This window comes from Chlorocebus sabaeus, chromosome 10, assembly GCF_047675955.1.
Source record: "Chlorocebus sabaeus isolate Y175 chromosome 10, mChlSab1.0.hap1, whole genome shotgun sequence".
In the NCBI taxonomy this organism is placed as follows: Eukaryota; Metazoa; Chordata; class Mammalia; order Primates; family Cercopithecidae; genus Chlorocebus; species Chlorocebus sabaeus.
The window spans coordinates 61,730,852-61,743,616 of record NC_132913.1 but is presented as its reverse complement, the minus strand read 5'-3'; the positions used below and the strand labels follow the sequence as shown (position 1 = coordinate 61,743,616).

The 12,765-nt window shown below is 42.9% G+C and overlaps 1 protein-coding gene and 1 pseudogene across 1 annotated transcript in view; one reads left to right on the top strand and one right to left on the bottom strand.

Moving 5' to 3' along the window:
* CIRSR (corepressor of RBPJ and splicing regulator) overlaps positions 1–12,765 on the top strand; it is a 501,165-nt gene that overhangs the window by 344,269 nt on the left and 144,131 nt on the right. The window lies entirely within an intron of this gene.
* Positions 10,708–11,085, bottom strand: LOC103217355 (replication protein A 14 kDa subunit pseudogene; annotated as a pseudogene).

Below are 12,765 nucleotides of genomic sequence, written 5' to 3'. Positions count from 1 at the left end.
GATTAAAAGTAACAGGAGGTACAGAGCAGGAAAAGTGAAAGTAAACTTACACCTACACATTACGATGGAACAGTAGAAAACCAAAGCTGAAGAGGAAAACTCTTAAAGCTCCCGGAGAGAAAGTACAGATTGCTTAAAAGGAATGACGATTAGATGGACAGCAGACTTTTCATCAGCAAAAACAAGTGCCAGAGGACAACAGGTAATAATGGAAGTTAGTGCTGATGATAAATAACCATCAACATAAAAATCTATACTCACATAAACTATCATTTAAAAGCACCTGAGAAATGTAACTGCACGATCACTGATGAAAAGGACGTAGTATAGAAGAATAATAACAGCAAACATTTATTGAATACTTACTATGTGCAAAGATAGTGTTCAAAGCCCAAAAGTTATTTAATTCTCACATCAATCTTGAGGAAGCTAGTATAATTACCCTGATTTTACACAAAGGAAAACTGAAGCACAGAGAAGCACAGAAAGGTTGAGTTACTTATCCAAGATCACACAGCCGTGAAGTGGCAGAGCCAAGGCTCTACACTAGGCAGCCTGGTTTTGAAGCCTGTGTATGTTCTCACCACTCCCAGAGACTGGAGGAAGGAGTCAGACTCAGGCAAAGAGCAGCAGGCACAGAAATGAGTAATAATATGAGGGTACTATGTTTTTAAAACTTGAGAGAATTGAATTCTTATGTGTTCCTTTAAGAAACAAAATTAAAATTCTTGGCAATACTGACAAGGCAGATGGAAGAAAAGTGGGAGTGAGCTTTGTTCTCTAGTAAGTGTGGAAAGTCCAGGAAGTGATCAGAGATAAATATTGGACTTTGGGCTTTTTGGGTTGCTTTGTAGGTTTAGTTAAATGCAGAAGTTAACAGTTAAAGGGTAAAAACACTAAAAACATGTGTAAAGACAATATGAGACCTTATTATGAGGAAGAACATGGAATTTACCTTTATTCCCACTGATAGAATTAATTAAATGGGCCAGGTGCAGTGGCTTACGCCTATAATCCCAGCACTTTGGGAGGCTGAGGTGGGTAGATCACCTGAGGTCAGGAGTTTGAGACCAGCCTGGCCAACATGGTGAAACCCCATCTCTACTACAAAAAAAAAAAAAAAAAAAAAATTAGCTGGGCATGGTGGTGGGCACCTGTAATTTCAGCTACATGAGAGGCTGAGGCAGGAGAATCACTTGAACTCAGGAGGCGGAGGTTGCAGTGAGCCAAGATCACGTCACTGCACTCCAGTCTGGGCAACAAGAGTAAAACTTCATCTGAAAACAAACAAACAAACAAAAAAAGAATGAATTAAATGAACCGTGGCCAGTGTTCCTTCTCTGCAGATAAATCTTAGGAGTTAACAGCGCACAGACCAGATCAGTCAGGAGTGGCCATCACACCATAGGGCACCCTCAGTGGCCTTCTGCATTTTTTGCCAGAAGTTAGCATGTGCCTGTGACCTAAGCCTTACCTGTAAGCCCAGGACAGAGCTGTGAACTGTAAGTAGAATGTCACATGGCCCTTACAGAGCAACTCTAACTCAGCGGTTAGTTGAGTGGAGGTCGTAAACCAAAATAAAATTCTAAGCCCCCCAGTTGGCTAAACAGGCCTCTCTCTTGGCCAACAGGATCCCAAAGAAACCTGAGAAACTACTTCATGCCATGACGGAAAAGGCAAGGTTGGACACGCCTCCTTTTACCCTGGTAAATGGTAAAATGACTGGTTATTTTAAAAAGAGGGATGCTTAGGACAAAACAGAAAGTCCAAGCATGTCATAAATGGTCTGTGTAAATCACGTTCAGGTTCATAAAAGAACTTATGAAAGAAATTTTGTATGTGATTAAGGTGTCTATAATTAAAAGGAAATTGTAATCATCTTTCTAGAGACTGGGCTTTGATGTTAAAAACACACTAAGGCACTAAATAATTGATTAGAACAACAGATTTTCTTTCTTTTTTTTTTTCCTGAGATGGAATCATGCTCTGTCACCCAGGCTGGAGTGCAGTGGTGTGATCTCAGCTCACTGCAATCTCTGCCTCCTGGTTCAAGCAATTCCCCTGCCTTGGCCTCCTGAGTATCTAGGACTACAGGCATGCACCACCATGCCTGGCTAATTATAGATGGGGTTTCACCATGTTGGCCAGGCTGGTCTCAAACTCCTGACCTCAAGTGATCCACCTGCCTCGACCTCCCAAATTACTGGAATTACAGGTGTGAGCCACTGTGCCCAGCCCAAGATTTTTTTAAAGTGTTGATTTACTCTTAATAAAATTGAATTATAAGAAGTCTTAAATGTTGCATTCTCCTTCAGCACCGTCTAACTATGTCATGCCACTCTCTCCTGCCCTGTGAGGTTTCCACTGAGAAGTCTGCTGCAAAGATATTGGAGCTCCTTTGTATGTTTATTTTCTTTTCCTACTTTTCTTTTGCTCTCTTTATCCTTGACCTTTGGGATTTATTAATTGCCTTGAGGCAATCTTGTTTGGATTAAATCTGCTTGGTGCTCTATAACCTTCTTGTATTTGAATATTGATATCTTTCTCTATGTTTGGGAAGCTCTCTTATTATTCCTTTGAATAAACTTTCTACCCCAATCTCTCTTTTTACCTTCTCTTTAAGGTCAATAGCTTAGATTTGCCCTTTTGAGGCTATTTTCTGAATCTCGTAGGTATGCTTCATTCTACTTTATTCATTTTTCTTTTGTCTCCTCAAACTGTGTATTTTCAAATAGCCTGTCTTCAAGCTCACTAATTCTTTCTTCTCTTGATCAATTCTGCTGTCAAGAGATTGTGATGTTGGCCAGGCATGGTGGCTCACACCTGTGATCCCAGCACTTTGGGAGGCCAAGGTGGACAGATCACCTCAGGTCAGGAGTTCGAGACCAGCCTGGTCAACATGGTGAAATCCTGTCTCTACTAAAAATACAAAATTAGCTTGGTGTGGTGGTGCTCGCCTGTAATCCCAGCTACTCAGGAGGCTGAGGCAGGAGAATCACTTGAACTTGGGAGGCAGAGGTTGCAGTGAGCTGAGATCATGCCACACCATTAAAAAAAAAGAGAGAGATTGTGATGAATTCTTCAGTATGTCAATTGCATTTTTCAGCTCCAGGATTTCTGCTTGATTTTTTTTTTTTTAAAGATAGGGTCTCATTCTGTTGCCCAGACTAAAATGCAGTGGCATGATCACAGCTCACTGCAGCCTTGACTTCCTAGGCTCAATAGATCCTCCTGCCTCAGCCTCCCAAGTAACTAGGACTACAGGTGCACACCACCGCATCCTGCTAATTTTTGTATTTTTTGTAGAGGCAGGGTTTTGCCATGTTGCCCAGGCTGGTCTTGAACTTCTGGGCTCATGTGATCTATACACCTCGGCCTCCCAAAATTCTGAGATTACAGACATGAGTCACTGCATCCAGTCTGACTCTTTTTAAATTATTTCAATCTCTTTGTTAAGTTTATCTGATAGGATTCTAAATTCCTTCTCTGTGTTATCTTGGATTTTGTTAAATGTTACCAAAACAGCTATTTTGAATTATTTCTCTGAAAAGTCACATATCTCTGTCTCTCTGGGATTGGTCTCTGGTGACTTATTTACTTCGTTTGGTGAGGTCATATTTTCTTGTATGGTCTTGATGCTTGTGGATGTTTGTCAGTGTCTGGGCATTGAAGAGTGAGGTATTTATTATAGCCTTTGCAGTCTGGGCTTGTGTGTACCCATCCTTCTCAGGAGGGGTTTCCAGGTTTTCAAAGGGACTTGAAAGTTGTGATCTAAGTCTTTGGTCACTGCAGCCACATCTGCTTTAGGAGGCACTTAAAGCTTAGTAATGCTGTGGCTCTTGCAAACTCATAGAGGTACCACCTTGGTAGTCTTGGGTAAGATCCAGGAGAGTTCCCTGGATTAGTAGGCAGAGACTCTTCCTCTCTTCCCTTGCTTTCCCCCAAACAAATAAAGTCTCTCTCTCGGCCAACTGCTTAGAACTGGGGGAGGATTGACAAAGCACCCCTGTGGCCACCACCACTAGGACAGTGCTGGGTCAGACCTGAAGCCAGCACAGCCCTAGTCTCACCCAAGGCCTGTAGTGACCACTGCCTGGCTACTGCCTGTGTTTACTCAAGCACCAAGGGCCCTACAATCATCAGGTGGCAAAGCCAATTAGGCTTGTGTTCTTCCCTAAAGGGCAGTGAGTTCCCCTTGGTCCCAGTGGGACCAGAGATGCTGTCTGGGAGCCAGGGTTTTGAGTTGGGAACCTTAGAAATCTACCTTGTGCTCTACTCTACTGTGGCTGAGCTGGCACCCAAGCCACAGGACAAAGTCCTTTCCACATCTCTCTCCCCTTACTTCAAGAAGAGGAGTCTCTCTCGCCATGGCCACCATGGCGCACTCACTCCCAGGCCCATGGTAAGCACTGCCAGGCTATCACCATGTTTACTCAAGGCCCAAGGGCTCTTCAGTCAGCTTGTGGTGAATTCTGCCAGTCCTTAGTCTCTGCCTTCAGGAAAGTGTGCTCCCTTGTGGCCTAGGGCAGGTCCAGAAATGCTGTCCAAGAGCCAAGGCCTAGAATCAGGGACCCTAGGAGTCCACTTGGTGCTCTACCCAACTGTGGCTGTGCAGGTACTCATGCTGTAAGACAAAATCCTCTTTACTCTTCCCTCTCCTTTCCTCAAGCAGAAGGGATCTCTTTCCATAACCACCATAGCTGGGAATGTGCTGGGTCACACCTGAAGCCAGCACAGCTCTGAGTCTCACCCAAGGCCTGCAGAGAGTACTACCTGGTTACTGCTGCCGCTTATTCAGGGTCCAGGGACTCTTTAGTCAGCAGGTGATGAATCCTGCCAGGACTGGGTCCTTCCTTTCTAGGCAGTAGTTTCCTTCTGGCCCAGGGTGTGTTTAGAAATGTTGTCTGGGAGCTAGGGACTGGAATGCAGGCTTCAGGACTCTGCCTGTTGCCCTATTCTACTGTGGCTGAGCTGGTATCCAAGTTACAAGACAAAGTCCTCTATACTCTCCCTTCTTCTCTCCTCAAGCAATGGGAAGGAGTCTCTGTTGGAGCTGCGAGCTGCGCTGCCTGGGGTTGGGGGAGTGGTGATGCAAGCACCCCATTGGCTGCCCCAACTGGTATCTAACTGGGTTGTGTGTCTCCTAAGTCCATTGACTCTGAGCCCAGCACAACACCTGGGTAAGATCCAGGAGAGTTCCCTGGATTAGTAGGCAGAGATTTTCCTCTCTTCCCTTACTTTCCCCCAAACAAATGAAGTCTCTCTCAGCTGACTGCTTAGAGCTGGAGGAGGGTTGACACAAGCACCCCTGTGGTCACCACCACTGGGACAATGCTGGGTCTGACCTGAAGCCAGCATAGCCCAAGCCTTACCTGGAAATTGAGGTCCTGTGACCTAAACTGCCTTTCATATTTATTTAGGACCCCAGCGCATTTTAGCTCATAATGGCAGGGCTTGCCAGAACTCAGGTTCCCAACACTAGTTGGGATGATTTGCCTGTGGCTAGGGCTAGTCTAAATGCTCCATTTGTGGGTGCCAGCTGAGTTATGCCCCATGTTGCTTTCCACTATGACAGGGCAGCACTGAATTCCAATGCAAAGCCCCCGACGCTCACTGTGCTGTCGCTCTTCCAAGTGCACAGAGTCTCTCTATGCACTTCCAGGGGATGAAGTAAGGGTGATGTAGGTGATTCAAGGCTGTTTTTCCTACCCTCTTCAGTGCTTCTTTCTTAAATATGGTGTTAAAACCAGGTACTGTAATTACTCACCTGATTTTTGGTTCTTATAAAGGTGTTCTTGTGTGGATAGTTGTTCAATTTGTTGTTCCTGAGGGGATTGTTGTGAGAGAGACAATCGTTGGATGCTTCTATTTGGCCATCTTGCTCCACTTCCCTAATCTGCTTCTTTTTAAAAATTTCTCAGATTGATATCTCAGAAGTTCAACTTCTGCCGTACTCTACTGCTTTCAGCTTTTTATCCCTTTGGAAAGGCCTGGGATGCTCTCCTTCAAATTTTGTTGACTTCTGTGACTTTTTTTTTTTTTTTCCTCCAGTTCTAAATCTGTTTTTATGGCCTGATAGAAAATGTTTTATCCTGAAAGTTTTTAAAGAAGGCAATATTTTGGGCATAGTGGTTCACATCTGTAAACCCAGCCACTCTGGGAGGCCGAGGCAGGAGGAATGCTTTAGCCCAGGAGTTCAAGGCCAGCAAAGGCAATATAGTGACACTGTATCTCTTTTTTTTTTTTTTTTTTTTGAGACGGAGTCTCGCTCTGTCGCCCAGGCTGGAGTGCAGTGGCGCAATCTCGGCTCACTGCAAGCTCCGCCTCACGGGTTCACGCCATTCTCCTGCCTCAGCCTCCCGAGTAGCTGGGACTACAGGTGCCCGCCACTGCACCCGGCTAATTTTTTCTATTTTTAGAAGAGACGAGGTTTCACCATGGTCTCAATCTCCTGACCTTGTCATCCACCCGCCTCGGCCTCCCAAAGTGCTGGGATTACAGGCGTGAGCCACCACGCCTGGCCGTGACACTGTATCTCTACAGAAAATTTTTTTAAAAATTAGCCAGGCCTGGTGACATATGCCTGTAGTCCCAGCTACTCAAGAGGCTGAGGTGGGAGGATTGCTTGAGTCCGTGAGGTCAAGAATGCAGTGAGCCAAGATCACGCCACTGCACTCCAGCCTAGGTGATGGAGCAAGATCCTGTCTCAAAAAAATTAAAAATTAAAAAATAATAATTAAAAAAAGAAGGCCATATTTTCCTCCAGTATAACTTAATTCTGTACTCTTGGCTTTTTCTAACATATTTAGGGGCCAGGAGCCCTCCAAAGGTTTGCTGAAAAAAATCAACTTACAAAAGACAGATTGGTTGAAAAGAAAGCATATAGATTTGTTTGGTATATATATGTGAGAATTTTCAGAGTAAAGACCCAAGATACAGGGAAAATTGTTCATTTTTATGCTTAGGTTCAACAAAGTATGAACAGCCACATGAAAAACTAAAGATGTAATTGAATGCTAGTAGACAGTGTGGGGAAAGGAGCAAGGGCTGTCTGTCTAGATTCTTCTTCACCTCCCTGAGTATGCATCTCCTTCCTTCTGGGTATAGGGGTCTTATAACCTATAGTCCAACAAGGAAGTTCAGAGAATTTCTTCATGGTCAGAGAAAAGTGGAGAAAAATTAGAGGAATATTTTTAAGTTTTGTGGCTGGATTTGAGAAAAAGGGGCTCTGGTTTCTGGGACTCACCTTGGGGAAGAGAGATTCTAGTTTTTATAGCCAGCCTAAAGGGAAAATGGCACTGAGAAACAGGAGGGCAGGAGAAGGCCAAACAGAAACTTTTACTTCTGAGGCTGCTCCTTTGGTTATGTGAAAGGAAGATACCATGGCCCCACACAATCATTAAGGCAAACTCAAGCTGGAAACTGCTTAGGGCAAACCTGCCTCCCATTCTATTCAGTCATTCCTCTGCTCACTGACACAGATGCATATCTGACTGCCTCTTTTGGAAAGGCAAATCAGAAACTCAAAAGAATGCAACCCTTTGTGTCTCACCAGTCTGTGACCTGGAAGCTCCCTCCCAACTTCCAGTCTTCCTGCCTTTGCTTCAAGTTGCCTTTGCAGGCAACTCCTTCTTACTTCTTACTTACGTTGATTGATGTCTCATGTCTCCCTAAAATGTATAAAACCAAGCTGTGCCCCGACCACCTTGGGCACATGTCAGGACTTCCTGAGGCTGCGTCATGGGCAGGTCCTCAATCTTGGCAAAATAAACTTTCTAAATTAACTGAGACCTGTCTCAGATTTTCTGGGTTCATAGTTATCACTCTGGGGTATTGTTTTCTGAACCCCAAGGTATGTCTAAAGTGGTCAACATAACCAGACAACTTCCCATGCTGTAGCTAAGAGTCACATATGTCCCTCCTCAAGGCCTCTATAATATGGTGGTCACTCAATCCAGGACACACTCTTTCTGTGTGTCTGATTAATTTATCTTTTTAGCAAGTCTGACATTCAGGTTCTCCAAATGGGCTTCCCATAAGGAAAAACTGTAGCAGGACGAGCTGCAGACAAAACTCCTCAGACACCAAGTTAAAGAAGGAAGCGGTTTATTTGGCTGGGAGGATCGGCAAGACTCCTGTCTCAAGAGCTGAGCTCCCTCAGTGAGCAATTCCTGTCCCTTTTAAGGGCTCATAACTCTAAGGGAGTCCGTGTGAGAGGGCTGTAATCGATTTGAGCAAGCAGAGGGTACGTGTCTGGGGGTGTTGCATGCACCGGTAATCAGAACGAAACAGAACAGGACACGGATTTTTACAATGCCTTTCCATACAATGTCTGGAATCTATAAATAACATAACCGGTTAGGTCAGTGGTCGATCTTCAACTACCAGGCTTAGGTCAGGCAGGCCCAGGCCTGGTTTTGGGTCTGGTTCCTTGGTTTCAGGTCTGGTTCCCAGGCACCGGGCTACCTGCCTTTAATTTTGCTTCTCTTTCTTTTTCTGAGTGTAAAACAATATGAGAGGGTCTGTCTCTCTTCTCTCAAAGCAATCACTGTAGAAGAGTTTTTTTTTTCCTCCTTTTTGGCAACTAGCCTAAGAAACAAAAATTTTAAGGTAATTCCTATGTTGTTTTTATTAGGTTTTTTAAAAATTACTTTTAAAAACTAAACATTAAAAGAGTTAAGGTTTTTACATCCATATAACTTCCTATACAGTTTTTAAAGTCTTTTGGCCAGCATGGTGGCTCACACTTGTAATCCCAGCACTTTGGGAGGTCGAGATGTGTGGATCACTTGGGGCCAGGAGTTTGAGACCAGCCTGGGAAACACAGTGAAATCCCATCTCTACTAAAAATACAAAAATAAGCCGGGCATGGTGGCTTGCACCTGTAAACCCAGCTACTCAGGAGGTTGAGGCAGGAGGATCCCTTGAACCAGGGAGGCAGATGTTGCAGTGAGCCAATATCAGGCCACTGCACTCCAGCCTGGGCAACAGAGTAAGACTGTCTCAAAAATAATAACAATAAAAATAAAATATTTTTATTATCACTCTGGTTATGTGAATAACTATTATTTTATAATGACCCATGGTTCTGTTTCAATAAAATGTTTTGAGTCTTTTAACATTTTTTGACAAACAGTCTCAAAAATAAATCCTAACTTAAGCCTCTGACTTAGATTTATTGCTGGAGGCTTATCAGAACTATAAAAATTAATCACCCCAAGGTTATAGAATCTTTCTATAGCTTCCAACTAAGATAAACTTTAGTATCATCACCTCCAGCCTGATGGTTAGACATCACTTGAGAGACTTCCTCCATTCCCATTAAATAGTGTCTTTATCAAATATGTTAACTAGCTCTTGTTCTGTTAAGTTGAAGGGGTTTGACTCCTGGGTACTCCTATCTCATCTCAAAGGAGCACTGACTCCTAGTAAATCTTAAATGTCAATACTGTTATCTGGCAGCAAACTTAAGTTAACCAAAACCTCATCCTCAGAACTGAGAGATGATAACAGCCAAAATACACTGCTTTCATGCTACACTTGTTAAATCAAGTTTAGCCTAAAGCTGCCTCCTTACATATTTTAAGTTTGGCCTAAAGGTTTCTCCGTATATTGTGAACAAATGGAGGTATAGACTGTAGCCTACACTTGTGCCAATCACCGAGCTTTGGCCAATCAGATGTAGCCAACTGTTCAACTGTTCAAATAAGGCAAATGCCAACCTGTAACCAACCCAGATTTTTCTCTACCTCACTTGTATTTTCTGTGCATCACCTTCCTTTTTCTGTCCACAAATCTTCCACCACATGACTGTGCTGGAGTCTCAGAGCCTATCCTGGCTCATGAGGTTGCCTGATTTGTGAATCATTCATTGCTCAATTAAACTTTTAAATTTAATTTGGCTAAAAAAATTTTTTAATCACACTGGACAAGACCTATATTCAAAAGCATAAATACTAATTTAATAATTTTTCCTCAGCCGGGTGCAGTGGCTCACGCCTGTAATCCCAACACTTTGGGAGGCCAAGGCAGGCGGATCATGAGGTCAGGAGATCAAGACCATCCTGGCCAACATGTGAAATGCCGTCTCTACTAAAAATACAAAAATTAACCAGGTGTGGTGGCACGTGCCTGTAATCCTATCTACTCGGGTGGCTGAGGCAGGACAATCACTTGAACCTGGGAGGCAGAGATTGCAGTCAGCCGAGATTGCGCCACTGCACTCCAGCCTGGCAACAGTCCTCTATCCAAATTAAAATCATTGTTCTGTGCCTTAATACTACACAATTTAAATGTTTACTTCTTATTTGTCAGTTTCCCTTTCCTGTCATTGTCAGAGCCAGGCAGGGTTTATGTCCTTTTGTTTTGTTTTCCACAGTTGAAAAAACAGACAAACAAAAACCCCTTTTTCTTTTCTTTTCTTTCTTTTTTTTTTTTTTTTTTTTTTTTTACCATTTCGGTTTTTATTAATAAAATAGAAACCTAAACTCAGACAACTGCTTTATTCTTGCATCTAATCTGACCATATATTGGAGTAGCAATTCTTTATGAAAGGGCTTAGGTGAGAACCGTCAATATATCAGTTTCATCAAAAACTCTAGGTTGGAATACCTTCAAAAGAGCAAATTAAATATCAGAAAGCACAGAAATCTCTCCCTGAAACAAGAGGGGCTTCGTTTAATATAGCTCATTTGCAATCACATGAAACTCCATCAAGATCAATCATGTTGCACAATCCCTAAAGGATAAAACTGAGGAAACTCATGAATAATTTTCACAGCTTCATTGTAAAGTCCAAGATCAAAAGGATGGTTATCTTCTTTAAACTGGACATAAGATGTACATGTGATGGTGGCCTTGGCAGTTACTCTTCTAACCACTTCCATAATTCCAGAGATTTCTTCATCAAAGGGTTCCATCAATTCGATGGTTCCATTTTTTTCCTTCTCCATCTGAAAGAATAAAAATTTTTCCAGTGGGATGAATCTTTTCCAGCCTCCCTATGAAGCAGACAGGTTTGTCGATGAACTGAGCTAGCATTCCGGCATTGATACGCAACCTGGGCAACTCCATCGTGTTCACCATGATTATGGTCCAACGCTGCAGCAGGCGGGAAACCCACGAAAAACCCCTTTTTCTTTTTGAGTTATTTATAGCATACAAAATTGGGTAAAGCAACAAATACTCCCTTTCTCTGTACCTGAAAGCTCCAAAATTTAAAACTTATTTAGAATCCCACCGGGCTGAATCTACTTTCATTGCTAATGTCCCACTGCTAAAACTTACCTCTAGGGGAAATATAAGCACCTTTCTTCTAGGCCCAGGGATTACTGCGGAAGCAGTGGACATGTGGGATTGTAAGTATGGATTCTGAGGGCTCAGGGATTACTGCGGAAGCAGCGGACATGTGGGATTGTAAGTATGGATTCTGAGGGATAGAATTAGTGCAGACCCTCCACATCAAGGGCAGGTATTCAGATGCCTAAACAGCTGACAAAATGAGAGACTTTTCCTCCTGGGTCATTATGTGGCCCCTTTCCATCTATCCCAACTATAAAGAATTTCCTGCTTCCTATAGAGTTAAAAGAAAATTGCCCAGAGGATATCAAGTTGCAAAGCTTCCTGAGTATAGTACTCCCAGTTATGAGATTTATGAAGATAGACAGATACAATGATGCATAGTTTTTATGCCTGGGGAGATCTTATTATTTTTTATTAGTCATCTTAGAACAAATTACTAAAAAGACTGCAAAAAGCATTGCAATACAACAAAAGTCTCTAAACTCCCTAGTTTAAATGGTTTTAACAAAATGCTTATGTTCTGCACAGCTAATTGCTACAAGTCTGTAACTAAAACCAAGACTGCAGTCGCTCAATGCATAAAATTTATAGATAAATCAGTTCTGTAAACCTGCCTTTTGACTTTTTGGCTCTTATGCTACTTAGAAGATTTTAAAGGTTTGATGAATGCCTGCACACTTCCACTCCTGCCTGGCCTAGAATGCTTAAATTGACTATGAGTCTTTTGGATCTAAGTGTCTTGGCTATGGGGGTCCCAGCAAGGGACAGGATGGATGCAGGCCAGGTAGCTACACCACTGCGGCAACAATACACAACAAAATAAAAGTTTGGCCATTGATGTTGCTTCTGGCAAATCTTGGCCAGAAAGGGGAGAATGGAAACCAAAAATAAAATTCTAAGCATCCCAGTTGGCTAAATAGACCCTTCTCTTGGCCAACAGGATCCCAGAGAAACCTGAAAAACTACTTCATGCCATGATGGGAAAGGCAAAGTTGAATACACCACCTTTTACCCTCCTGCCTTTTGAGTTTAGGCACAACTGACCAGCACTAACTCAAAAAACTGACAACAGACTCTGTAGCAGTAAGATACCAAATTCCAACTTGACTGTGGTATAGCATCCCATGGCACATCGCAGGCCCTGAAGGAAATCAAAGTAATTCACCCCAAAATATATTTCTTTGATATATTTCGTAATGGCCCTGCAAAGCTGTCTCTTGTGGGAAATGTGTCCTCTGTAGAGAATCCCCTTCCATAACTAGATCTTTTCCAGAGATTGATGCCTTTAAGGTCCCATAAGAGACATTTACCATCTATTCTCTCTGAAGCCTGCTACCTGGAGGCTTCATCTACATCATCAGAACCTTGGCTTCCACAACTCCCCTTGTCTTAACTCGATAATTTCTTTATGCTGACTTCAAACTCTTAAGGGGCAAAGCTTAACTTTTCAACCAGTTGCCAATC